A 13269-nucleotide genomic window follows, 5' to 3' on the forward strand; every position below is an offset into this window, starting at 1 on the left:
TCCTGTTCACCCTCATGTTTCCAACCTAGACTTTGCCTGACGTCTCCTTTCTCCTTACAAAGAGAATAATAGAAACATGATTTTCTTTTTGTCAATAGCCATATAAATTGATAAATTAATTTCACATAAGATTGTGTGTTTGAGTGCCACAAAAATGTTTAAATTTGATTTCTATCCCCATTTCTAAGAAAATTAAAGCTCAGTGTTTGAACGTTTTTCAAGGTCACACAGCTCCTACATGGCTCAGCTAGGATTCTTTTTAATCTTCTACTACTCGTCCCAGGAATCAAGATTGATTTGAAAAAGAGACAAAAGTATTTTAAAGACAATGAAATGAAACCTTACATAAGCATACATCAAAATGTACTTGCCCAGAATTCTTTGAAAATATGCACAAAACTGTAAATGTTGTTTATTTATAATATTTTAATAGTATTTGTCACATATGCAGAGATATTTTGCACACTACGTTTTCATTATTTGTATTTTTCTCTAACTCAAGATCAAAAACATTTCAAACTTGGTGAATTAGTAAGGCTTCCTTCCTCCCTCCCTCTTTTTCTCCCTCCCTTCCTTCTTCCCTCACTCCCTCCTTCCTTTCCTTCTTTCTTGTAAATCTTTTGCCAGAATTTGAGATGAGAGTAGTTACCACTGAGTGATAAGGTGTCCTGTATGAGAATTCTAATTAATACAAACCGTTTCATTTTCTGACTACCATTCTCTACCAGTCAATTAAGGATGGGTTTTTTGTTCCCCTCTGGTTAAGACACCTCTTTGTTTTTGGTGAATCCATATCAGTACCCAGAGCTACTATACGTTAAATACTTCACACATGCTTTTATTCATGGATTTTTTTTAACCCTCAAAATCACCCTATGAAGTAGTTGTTCTTATCCTCATTTCATTGATGAGGAAACTGTTTCATAGACGATAAGTAATGTATCCAAAACATTCATTTCAACTTCACAGCAAACCACTAGTTTAAGTTGTAAACTTAAACTTCACCTTTAAAGGTTAGTGACTATTTTTTTACAACTTTGTTGAGTCACATTTTAGATATCATTTAGCTAATTCATTTTAAGTGTGCAATTCCACAATTTTTAGTAAATTTAGCAAGTTGTTCAACTATCACTGTAGTTTGGGAACATTTGCATCACTCCAGTGAAGATCAATTGTTCCTATTTACCGTTGACCTCTATCTCCCCAACTTTGCCCCCTGGGCAACCACTAAATGTACTTTTTTCTCTGGACATTTTATATGCATGGAATTATACCATATGAAATCTCTTGTATTTTGCTTTTTAGTGATCATTTTTTATACTGCTTAAAAATGAATACATCTTTCAATATCATTACAATTATTAATACTGTGAAAATGTACTAACACCTACCTATATCCCCATGAACATGAATCATTTCCCCCAAAAGCTTTCCTAATTGGCATTGATTCTTATTCCTCAAAAATATTTGATAAAACCCAGTGACTTTTCATGAGAGTGACAAATGATTATTGCACCAAAAACTGGTGTTTGCAACTTCATTACCTATTAAATAATAGATTACCTACTAAATAGTAGGTGAAATAATTACTTTTTTTAAATTAACATCTTTATTGGGGTATAATTGCTTTACAATGGTGTGTTAGTTTCTGCTTTATAACAAAGGGAATCAGTTATACATATACATATGTTCCCATATCTCTTCCCTCTTGCGTCTCCCTCCCTCCCACCCTCACTATTCCCCCCCTCCAGACGGTCACAAAGCACCAAGCCGATATCCCTGTGCCATGCGGCTGCTTCCCACTAGCTATCTACCTTACATTTGTTAGTGTATATATGTCCATGCCTCTCTCTTGCCGTGTCACAGCTTACCCTTCCCCCTCCCCATATCCTCAAGTCCATTCTCTAGTAGGTCTGTGTCTTTATTCCTGTCTTACCCCTATCTTCTTCATGACATTTTTTTTTTCTTAAATTCCATATATATGTGTTAGCATACAGTATTTGTCTTTTTCTTTCTGACTTACTTCACTCTGTATGACAGACTCTAGGTCTATCCACCTCATTACAAATAGCTCAATTTCGTTTCTTTTTATGGCTGAGTAATATTCCATTGTATATACGTGCCACATCTTCTTTATCCATTCATCCAATGATGGGCACTTAGGTTGTTTCCATCTCTGGGCTATTGTAAATAGAGCTGCAATGAACATTTTGGTACATGACGCTTTTTGAATTTTGGTTTTCTCAGGGTGTATGCCCAGTAGTGGGATTGCTGAGTCATATGGTAGTTCTATTTGTAGTTTTTTAAGGGACCTCCATAAATTACTTTTAAAAATCTTGAAATGTGTGTAAACTAACAATGTTAATTTTCCCAGTGAAACTGTATTTACTGCATTTTCATTTTTGTCAGTGGTTTGGGATCAGCTCTGATGACCTCCTGTTATGGATATTTCTCAGTTGACACAAATGATCCAGGTGTCCACTCTCAATTAAACTAGCAATTTAATTGAGGCATATATCACACCCATTGTTGTAATTACAACTGGCTCTCTTGGTAGACATTTCCTTCTTTATATTAATGGTGTTTCTTCATTATGCTTTTGAAACATTTTGTTTTTTCTACATTTCAGCATACACTTTAATTGCTGAGTGGTTTCAACTGTGTCACTCTTGTCAGAAAGCTTCAGAACCAGAAAACTTACCAATTTTCCCACAGTAAATTAAATGAATGGAAACAAAATACTTACTATTTCCTTGCAATTATTTATAGAGATCACTAGAAAACAAAACTTCAAGTTTTAAAGGGTAATAATCTAATAAAATGATAAATATTAATACTATTTTATTTGGCAAGTGTAATAATATATATTGCAAAACAGCAAATGGTCCAAATTTTATGTTTTTTTTCCTAAGATACCGTTCCTGCATTCTTGGTAGCAAGTTTAATTCCTCACTTTTAATTTTTGAGCAAATATTTAAATGATTTTGTTATTGAATGAATATTAAACAGGTAACATGAAGAGATGAGCAGACATGGTTAATAACAGAGGAATAGTTCACTGAAGAGTCATCATATCTATCAAGGGTGGAGTTCGTAAAGATAATGGAGATGAAGGTGGAATTACAAAGCTTATTTTAGTCTTCAGTTGTCACTATTAAATTTTTGTCTTTGTCCTCTATGTTTTAATTTGAAGCCAATGATTTTGTGAGTGTCTCAACATTTGTGAAACAAAGAAATAGTAAATGTGTTAACATCTCTATAGTGCTTATATGAGTGCAATAATCAGCGAATTAATATTTGAAAGAGTTTAGAATATTGCCTGGAACATAGAAACTATCATAAAGTGTTTGATAAATAGTATTGCTAAAATTTCCAAAACAAAGCTTTCCTTTCAACTTAACTTTAACAACTATTTTTGCTTAAAAGTATTCTGTCATACAGGATCTTTAGTTGTGGCATGCAGAATCTTTACTTGTGGCATGTGGGCTCTTAGTTGCAACATGCAGGTTCCCTGACCAGGGATCAAACCTGGGCTTGCATGCCTCAAAGAAGGTACCACGTGCCTCAACTAATACCCGGAGCAGCCAAATGAATAAATAAATATTAATTTTTTAAAAGTATTCTGTCAAATCAGCTTTTAAAAAATTCATCCCGTGTTATGTGGCAGAAAATAACTGAAGTGATCTAAATGTACAAAATTGGGAAGTTACATTGTTTCTATGTGTGCATGTCTAACTTACTAGTGATACTAAAATTAAATGCTTATACAATAAAATCTGATTTAGCAGAAATATTTAAAACTGGTTTCACTTCCATAGAAATATGGGCATAGTAAAGGGCTATTGCCATGGGGATTAAAAGAGATTATGAAATTGAAAAATCACAACAACCTTTCTTTGAATCTTCCATAAACCCATAACTGTAGGCTTTCTCTTTAATCATTACTTGTAATTAAAGTATTTTTCCCACTTATAAGGAAGTGAACTGAGAATATACATTCAAGGTAATATATAGTAATATAGGCTTTGCATGAAAGGTTATTTTTATGATTTATATCTTTTGGAAAATCTCATATTTCAGAGTTTAACAGATAGGTAATATACAGGGATTCATATTCATTTCTTAACTCTATTCAACATCAAACCAGATCTGAGACACCCCGCTTACTTTTCTGCATTGATTTTTCTTATATTAAATATAGTGAAAACTGTATAGAGGAAAAATAGCTGAATTACTACACACACACAAAAAAATGTGTGAATGGAAAGGACAAATTTATAAGGGAAGTGTGCCAGAGGCTTTCATTTTTTTTCTGTTTCTTTTGTGTTGGGTGTGTTTTTAATCTCCTATAGCAGATAGTGTGATCCTTTATATACAGTTGGCCAAGAACTAAAGCCTCAAGGAAAGGGAAGTTCTTATGATAACAACCACTTAGGTGTGGGCTTACGTTATCAGACTTCTTTATTTCACTAGGCTGAAGGAATTTATCCTAGATGTAGTCTGAATCTCGCATGTCACTGAATGTATGTTTGATTACAAACAAATGTGACTTTAGTCAGACATATATGGGCTCAGTAATTATGCTGTAATTGGGTTTCCATGTACATATTTTCAGTATATCTCTCTACTTTTTACAAAAGCAACATGGATGTTGATAATTGGGAAAGGAGCAGCTTGAGGAAGGAACTCTCCACAGAACTGGGCAGTGAGGATGGTTCCTGTTAAGAAATCTTCCCTTCCAGCTACCAGATGAAAGATGTTAGAATCTTACATAAACATTCTTTACAAAACACATAGAAGTTATGCATGCTTCTGGCAATAACTCAATGAATAAGGAATTTAAATTGAGTGATTTTAAAAGTTGCAGCTTTGTACACAAAAATAAAGGACTATCCCTCTTATAGTTTATCTATATTATTGTAAATGACATCTCCTGAGGAATCTGCTTCACTCTGATGAATTCTACTTTTCTGAGTTTAGCCACCAATGCCTAATCAGCTTTCCTTCCATTTCATGAGCTAGCCCAGGACCTTTCTGGTACATTTCTAACCCTTCCCCTCTAGTTTTGAATTCATTTTTACTAAGTCAGACTGAGTATGTTGTTGTCATTTGGAATCCAGAATCCTACAGATATATTATAAAAACACATGTAAATCCATGGATTTATATTTATAATATTAGGAAATATATATGTAGCCAACATATACTATAGGAAAGTAAACTTTTATTTATGACTGGGATGGTCAGGAAACTTTCACAATAGAGACTGAAGCTCAACAAAAGTGTCCCAAAGTTTAAATCAAAATAACTTTTAATATCACTTTAAATTTTTTTTCTCTCAATTGTTCACAAAAACATTATGGGTTTGAATGGTCAGGTATTTTTTCCACATCTTTTCATTGACAAAAACTAGGTTGAATGATGGAATTCTTGGTAGAAGAAGAATATATATCCTTAATATATACTAAGACCTGTATGAACCCTTTTGAGTCTTTCAGCAATCCTTTTAATTATAGACTGAGTTACCCCAATTTTTACCAGTAAGAAATCATAGTAGTAAAGTGACTTGCTAGGGTCACATGGAGAGCAGGTGGTTTAATTCCCGTAAGACCCCTTGTTTCTGATTCAATTCAGATTTCTTTCTTTCATATAGTTTCTTGAAGGAGAATTAGCAGAGAAGGAAAAAGAGGGAGAAGGCCTGAGGCAGGGCTGGTAGAGGAGAGGTAATAGCATTCAGAAGAATATAAGGCAGATCTAGGTAAGAGTGCGGCTAGTTTGATCAGGCAGAGATTTGTGCAGAAAAGTGGTTAGACATATGCCGAAGTGTCAGACTGACATTAGATTACAGTGATTCTGCAATAACTTTCTAGGTGTTCCCATTGTTCCAGCGTTTTCAAACTAAAGTGTGGAGATATGTCCCTAACATTATGTAAGATGATGTATTGTTTTCTTTCAAAATATTGGAAATAGTTTTGGCCAGTGGAAGCAATTCAAGAGTTCAAGATTGTAAGCAGAAGAGGACAAGAACAAAGTAGTAGATTGCATAGAGAAATTCTTCAGATTCATTCAAAAACTTATCAAGTATTTATTGAAAGCTTGTTATATACTAGAATCTGGAACAATAAAATGAACAAGGCTTCCTCCCTATTTTCAAGGAATTTATATTTTTCAAGGAATGTACGTTTTCTAAGGAGTTTACATTCTAGACAGAGAAATACAGTAGTTATATAATGTGTTAAGTATATATTTGTTTTACTTATGGAATTGAAATTTAGCTCATAGTAAAGATTACAATCTCAAAGAATTAATTATTTTCCTAAAAGAGAGTATTTTTAGAGTATTCACCAAAGTATTAGTGGATATTAAGGCATCAAAAACATATTTCATTGCTTTGGGAGATTCAGGCTTAAGAGATCACATATGAGTAACATGGGGACAAAGCCTTGAGAACTTGTTGTGCAATCATCCCTTAATATTCTTCAATAGGAGAGAAAGTAGAAATTACCAATTTTACTTTTTTTCCCATCTTCTACTTATCTACAAGAAGGTTAAATGAAAAATTAACCTTCATTTGTCATTTTTAAATATTACTATTGGGAAGGATCAAAAATTTAAGGGACATAGAACACTGAAAAAGCAATGTTTATTCTAACTAGATGGTAGAAAAAAAGTGTTTTGCTATGGTATAAAATATATCATTTAAAATTGCAGAAAAGTTTGAGTTATAAATAGAAAAACTATTCATATTAAGGAAAATGTTTTTGACAAATCTATATTATTTAATGCATTTGAGCACATTCAATCTATAATTGAATTACTAATTTTACATTAACAGCTTTTTACTGGATTCTGACCACTCAGTATGTTGGATTCAGCATTCTCAAAATAGAAATCCAAAGTTATTTCTTGGAAACTGCATTATTTGATTTGCTAGTGCATCTTTCTCAAAAGGATCCATTAATTGCTCAGATCTCCCTTGATATTGAATTCACTACAGACACAGCAAAATAAAACATTTCTTCCAAATTTAAAGTATCAATGTCTAGGTGAACTTGCCATAAAGAAATCTGGTAGTTTTAAATTTGAGGAAAGTAAAAATTAGCCCTACTACCATTCATTCATTAACTCACTAACTTAATAAACATTACTATTGTGTTCACAAGTAGTGTCTTTGCCTGTCTTATTTTCTGCCTATCTAAAATTTTGATGTATTAGAGATACCAGGCACAGCACCATCAAACAGGAAGCAACAGGACTGGATGTCAAAGGGCCTGGTGATGGGAATCAGGTAATACCCTGATGTCTCAGGCTTTTTATCTGTACAATCAGGAATTTTGAGTAGAATTTCCAAGATTCTATGCATATTAATTTCAAGAGGACTTCCACAAAACTTTTTTGATATTTTAAGCCTTACAAAATTAGATTTTCAAATAAGCTTTTAATAGATAAATGTCAAGAGTGTCATAAATGTTTGATGTGCCTTTGTGACAGTATCTAAAGTTGTATTACTTTTAATCATTTTCTATTAAGAATATTTGTTTAGTGGCTTAGTTTACACTCACTAATTCTATTTATATAGATAAATTAAAATATCACCCGTGTCTCTTGAAGCTTACTTTTTCCTCAAAGTATTAGTTTAGTAACCCCTTTTTGCTCTTGCTAAATTCCTTAAATGTGCCTGGAACATTCTTTATCCCATTGTCATGTGGCATTTTCCTTCATTTCATTCACATCTCTGTCCAGTACTCCTCCTCCAATGCTCTCTATACTTTCATTTATTATTTTTTGGCAACACTTAATATTACTTATATTGTACATTTATTTATTTTTTAACTGTAATCATATTTATAACTAATGAGAAACAAGCTTTATGTGGCTAGTTTCTTTGTTTACAGTAAGGCTGTATCTCTATTGTCCTGATTTGCTATGCTGTCCAATAAAGTAGATCCTAGCCATATGTGACAATTTAGTTTAAATTAATTAAAAGTAAATAAGATAAGAAAAATATTTCCTCAGTCACATGCCACATTTCAGCTACTCAATAGTCACATGTGGCAAGTGGCTACTGTTGCCGACATTGTAGATGTAGAACATTCCCATCATCCCAGGAGGTTTCATGTTCAGCACTACAATGATTGATACATAAAGGACGCACAAATAACAATTAATGTTCAAATCCAAAACCTTACATGTAAGTGAATGTTTTCAATTAAGATCTATCATTTTTTCTTTTACTTTAGATGGAATTATTCCCATACAGTGAAAGATACTGTAAAAGTGAAAAGGTGAAGACAATTTCCCAGACACTTGTTCACTGGTAAAGTCAAAGATTTCCAGGAAAACTCACTGCTTTTTCCCTCTTTTCAAATGTTATTGAAATTATGTCACTGAAAGAAAAGATAAGTTTCTTTAAAGATAAATACCTTACTGAAATTAACAGGGAATTATTTTATATTAGGAAAATAGAATTAGCATTACCATACATGATCACGTGAGGAATTATACCTCCCTTGCCAATTGAAAAATACTTTTACTAAAATGGTTTATGATTTCTTAAGTAACAGCATTGTCAAAAAAATGTCCCCAAAACTTTATTTTTAAAAAACAACATTTGCTTCCCATTTTTAGGTTTAAAAAAGATTTAGAAAAATGTTTAGAAGATAGGAATAAGAAGGCTGAGTATTTATGACAGAAAATATTGTCTTTTATAATAATACTAGTATAGCTTTGCTGACACAAAAAAAATGACTAAAGTCAGTAAATTATTATCAGTAAAATCAGAAATCTCACAAAGTTGCATATAAATTGGTATGATAAATATAAGGTGCAGTTTTTTTTTCCACTGCTGCTTAAAATTAACCTTCATTAGTAAATCATAAGATATAAGCTGCCTTGTTAGTTTTAATGCCAAAATTTCTTATAAATTTTTACAGTTAGATTTTACTCTTGAAATTGACTTGCTCAACTGAAGAACATGGGCTTGTAAATCGCTGTCTTATGGATATAGTTGCATTTTCCCTTAGCCTATATCAATAAAATGAAAATAAGAGTGATTTATGAATTTTATTACAATGTGCATATACATGTGATAACATTTATGATTATATGTATTCATAGATAAAGTTGTACAAAAACTATGATGCAATTCAGTAAGAGCATTTTTTGGTCAGTTATCCTTTAGGGAAACAGAACTTTGTAGAGGTACCATTTAAAGAAGTTAGAAGGCCTTCTGCTGGAAACATAAAGTATAACTAAGAAAACCCATTATCTAATCTACAGGTTGTAGCAGACCATACTGTGTAAATCAAACCCATCTGTGCACCCTTTTGGTGCACGTTTCTATATTCTATCTTTCCTCTATCCCCAGAGGTTCAACAAGACTTGAGGAAAGACAGTTATGATTGTTTTCAGTTACTGAAGAAAGTAGCTTTTATATTTACTGGGAGGATCAGAGAGGCATTTGGAAACCTGGAGAGCTTCCTTGGCTCCAGGGTTTAACTCACTGGGGTGTGTTTGTTCTTTTGTTTGTACTTTCAGAGCTGTATGGAACAGCATGACCATCATGTTCAGCTTTGATGCCTGTGGGGATAGGTTAGATTTGAAACATAGTTCAGAGAAAGATAGATGCTTGCTGCATTTGTATTGAAAGGTTTAGAGGAAAAATGGTAAAAGCATTTGGGCCCACCTAAATTGATCCATATCGTTAATTTAAGTATATGTTCTTAAGATCCAAGAGAGTGGAAAGTATAATTACCTCCAACAGCAGATTGTTTCATATTTATTGGTACATTAATTATGTTTTTGTACTTCGGAAGAAGTTTTAACTTTTGAAAAATTGTAAATGCTTATTAAAAATATTTCCAACTAGTTGAAAATTATCAATGGTAGAGTGCATGGCTAAGAGAAGTTTTTTGTATAAGATTTGAGATCTACAGTCTCAATGGTCACATCTTTGAAAACTCTTAAAAATAAGAGATTAAATACTTGAGCAAATAAGATATTTCAAATGGTTGATTTTGGTTTATTAACTTCAGGTTATATTAGTTTCATGTGTAAAAATTTATTGGCCTATGATGAAGTACATTGTTTTAATGTATACTTATTTTAGATCGTAATCACTTATATGTTACACATTTATATGCTAATATACTTTTACATAACTCTAATCCTGATTCATGGCATCGTATATGTCTCCTCACACCCAAGATATTGTCTTTTAACCTGTGTTCTTCCTGTTCACCTAGTTTGTACCTTAGCCACCTCATATAATTTAACTGAGAAATTCTTTCTTCTGTCATTTTTAGGTAATTTTTAACATTTGAAATCATCTACCCATTCAATTATTTTTAATCTCAGAAAATAATTTGGAAAGTAGTACCATTTCTACCTGTGTTATCAAAGACCTCATCATTAATTATGAGGCTTAATATATTTAATAAACATTTCTTTTTCACTTAAACAATTTGCTTCTTTCTGGGCCACACATCTTCAGCTATATATCAGAGAGACATTGGATTCTTAGAATACAATACAGTATTGCATAGGAATTTTCAGAATGTCACAAAACTCTTCTTAGAAATCTATTATATATATATATATATATATATATATATATTATATATATATATATATATATATAACACAAAGTAATACATAGTCCTATATTTTAAGAAGCTCAGTCATGTTAGTTACTAATTATAACACTAGCTCAATATTAATATATCTTATTTAATTCTGTGCAAAAAATAGAAATTTAATTTTAATGTTTTACTTTATATTGTTCATCATTGGTGTTGGGTTTTCACTATTCCCCACTAAACAAGTGAAATAAAGGAGTACCCCAAATTATTCAATGAGAGTAGAAATCTATAGTACAGAAACACTGTGAAAGAAAATATCATATATAACTTATCCTTGGTGCTGGTGGTGGTATTTTTTTTCTTTCTTTCTGTGTGTGTGTGTGTGTGTGTGTGTGTGTGTGTGTGTGTGTTCTGTAAGAACACTTAACATGAGAGTTGTTTTCTTATTGTACATTTTTAAGTGCCCAATACCTTGTGTTGTGTTCTTTTAACTTTTCAATGAACTGTAAACATTTATTTTAATCTCCAGTCTCTCTAATGGATCAAGAAATTAGTGTAACATGCACTCTCTGCCCTCAAAAACACTGCTAGGTATAAGAGATAGAGGAGCTGAGTAGACAAGTAATTATATAAGGTATATGGTATACAACAGTGCCCTGAGGAAAGTCTTGACTCTGTAGTATGCACATTCTGTGGAAGGAGTTACTGCAGTCAGTTGAGAAGTCCAAAAAGACATGCATTAGGATGAGGTTTGAAGGTTGAACCATCTTTCAGCATGTCAGGAAAGGTCACTCTAGCTGAATGGAGAATAGTAAAAAACTATACTATTTCTAGAATTCATGGTTTTATTTGCCAAGATAATAAAGTTACTTTCCCCAATAACATGAGACATGAATTTTTCAGGGTAGAGTGGTCACTTACAATTTATCAACATCCCTCACCCTGACCATGTCTTAGTTTTAAAATCCTGTAACTCCACAAATTCACAGAAATCTAAATGGGTATGAAATAAGATTATCACTTGGACAAAAAGAGTGATTTGTTCAGAATTAGCACAGAATCCAGTGCATGAATGGGACCTTGACCCCTTTGTTCATTATAACCTTCATCTTCACAATTTTTGCTCTTAAAGAAGCTGGGTGGCTTTTATTGCCAGTGTTGTCCCCTGTGTCATTTGATGGGATGTTCAGACACCAGCCACCTGGAAGAAGCTTTATCATACATTTCTACTAATCAGGTGACTGTGAAATAGCATCTAAGGAAAGAGACACTGTTCTCTTTCTTCCTCGGGCATGAAACAGAAAATTTAGCTACATACACTGATTACTAGATGTATTAGAAAGAGGCAAATGTGGTATTAGAACACAAATTTTCTCATTAACACCATGCATTTAAGTAAGAAGAGAATTATCAACGCATCATAGAATGATTTGCAAATATACATGGAAAGATACTGCAATTCTACATCTTAAATTGTAATTTTAACCACTTAACGTTGTTATTTTTGTATATTTACTTATATTATTTTAAAATGTAACAAGATCTTCCATTATAAAATTTAAAAATTAGTCAAACTGCTAAAACCATTTCTTTTATCTCAAACTTCAGTCATAATACCGTTTTTCTTTTTGTTTTTTTTTTGCTTTTGAAAAATATAAAGTATGGGAGGTTTTGTAATTAAAAGTGACTGCCTTTATCCTCTGAGGCACTCCTCTTTAGCAACATCCCAAAGTCCTAAGAGATGTAATAAAAATAGCAACTGAGATATCTGGGGTGATGTTTGGACTCAGAAGAAAAGGAAGGAAGCACGTTATGGATGCAGGAACTTGTAAAGGATCTAGTTCATAGCAAGCTTTTTCAAAAATATATTTACCTACATTGCCCCAAATTCCACCTCACATGCCAACTTTGTGTTTTTTCTTAATGGTTAGAAGTCCAGGACCTGAGTAAGTAATATTGAATTTCATTCCTGCCAATTGCTTCCTCTCTGATTTTGGGCAAAATTTTACCCTTCTGATCCTTATTTTTTGAAATGTATTGTAATGAGGTTCAAATGTACATAAAGAACTAAGCGCAAAATACACAGTAATTATTACTTTTGTTACCACTGATATTGGCTATAGTAGTAGTAACAGTAGTTGTAGTAATCATTCAAATTTGTAGATAAATTAATTGAATCCAATTAATTCCTCCCAATATCTAGCTAAGAAAGCTGCACTGAGGAAATAGAGACACTCTTTTGTTCATTTTCCTTTTTCAAGAGATTAAAAGGAGAGTAATTTTAGAATTTAGATCCTTCCTGCAATGGTACCTTCTAAACACTCCAAGGAGGTTAAGAACAGTAGTGAGGAGCTTAGGGACAGGGACAAGTAAAGTAAGAGATTTCCCCCCACCCCCAATACATTTCATCTATCTCCTAACTTTTCCAGGAAGGACTAGTAAGCACTTTATTCAACTTCTTTCAACCTATGGTTCCTTAATCTGGGAGGTGAAAATTTACTCTCAGTGTTTGAGGGATATTCAAGAGTCTGAAAAGATCAGTTCATGTAAGGTCTAACCAGCAAAGATTTGGGTTGTATTCTGAAAGAGAAAAGGAGTGCCTGAAAGTTTTTCAGCAGAAGAATAGCTTGATATGACCTTTGATTAACACAATCCTTCCAGTTATTAAGCAGGAACTGACTTTAGTGCA

The sequence above is a fragment of the Lipotes vexillifer genome, unplaced genomic scaffold (assembly GCF_000442215.2).
Source record: "Lipotes vexillifer unplaced genomic scaffold, Lipotes_vexillifer_v1.1 scaffold1893, whole genome shotgun sequence".
NCBI classification, from domain to species: Eukaryota; Metazoa; Chordata; class Mammalia; order Artiodactyla; family Lipotidae; genus Lipotes; species Lipotes vexillifer.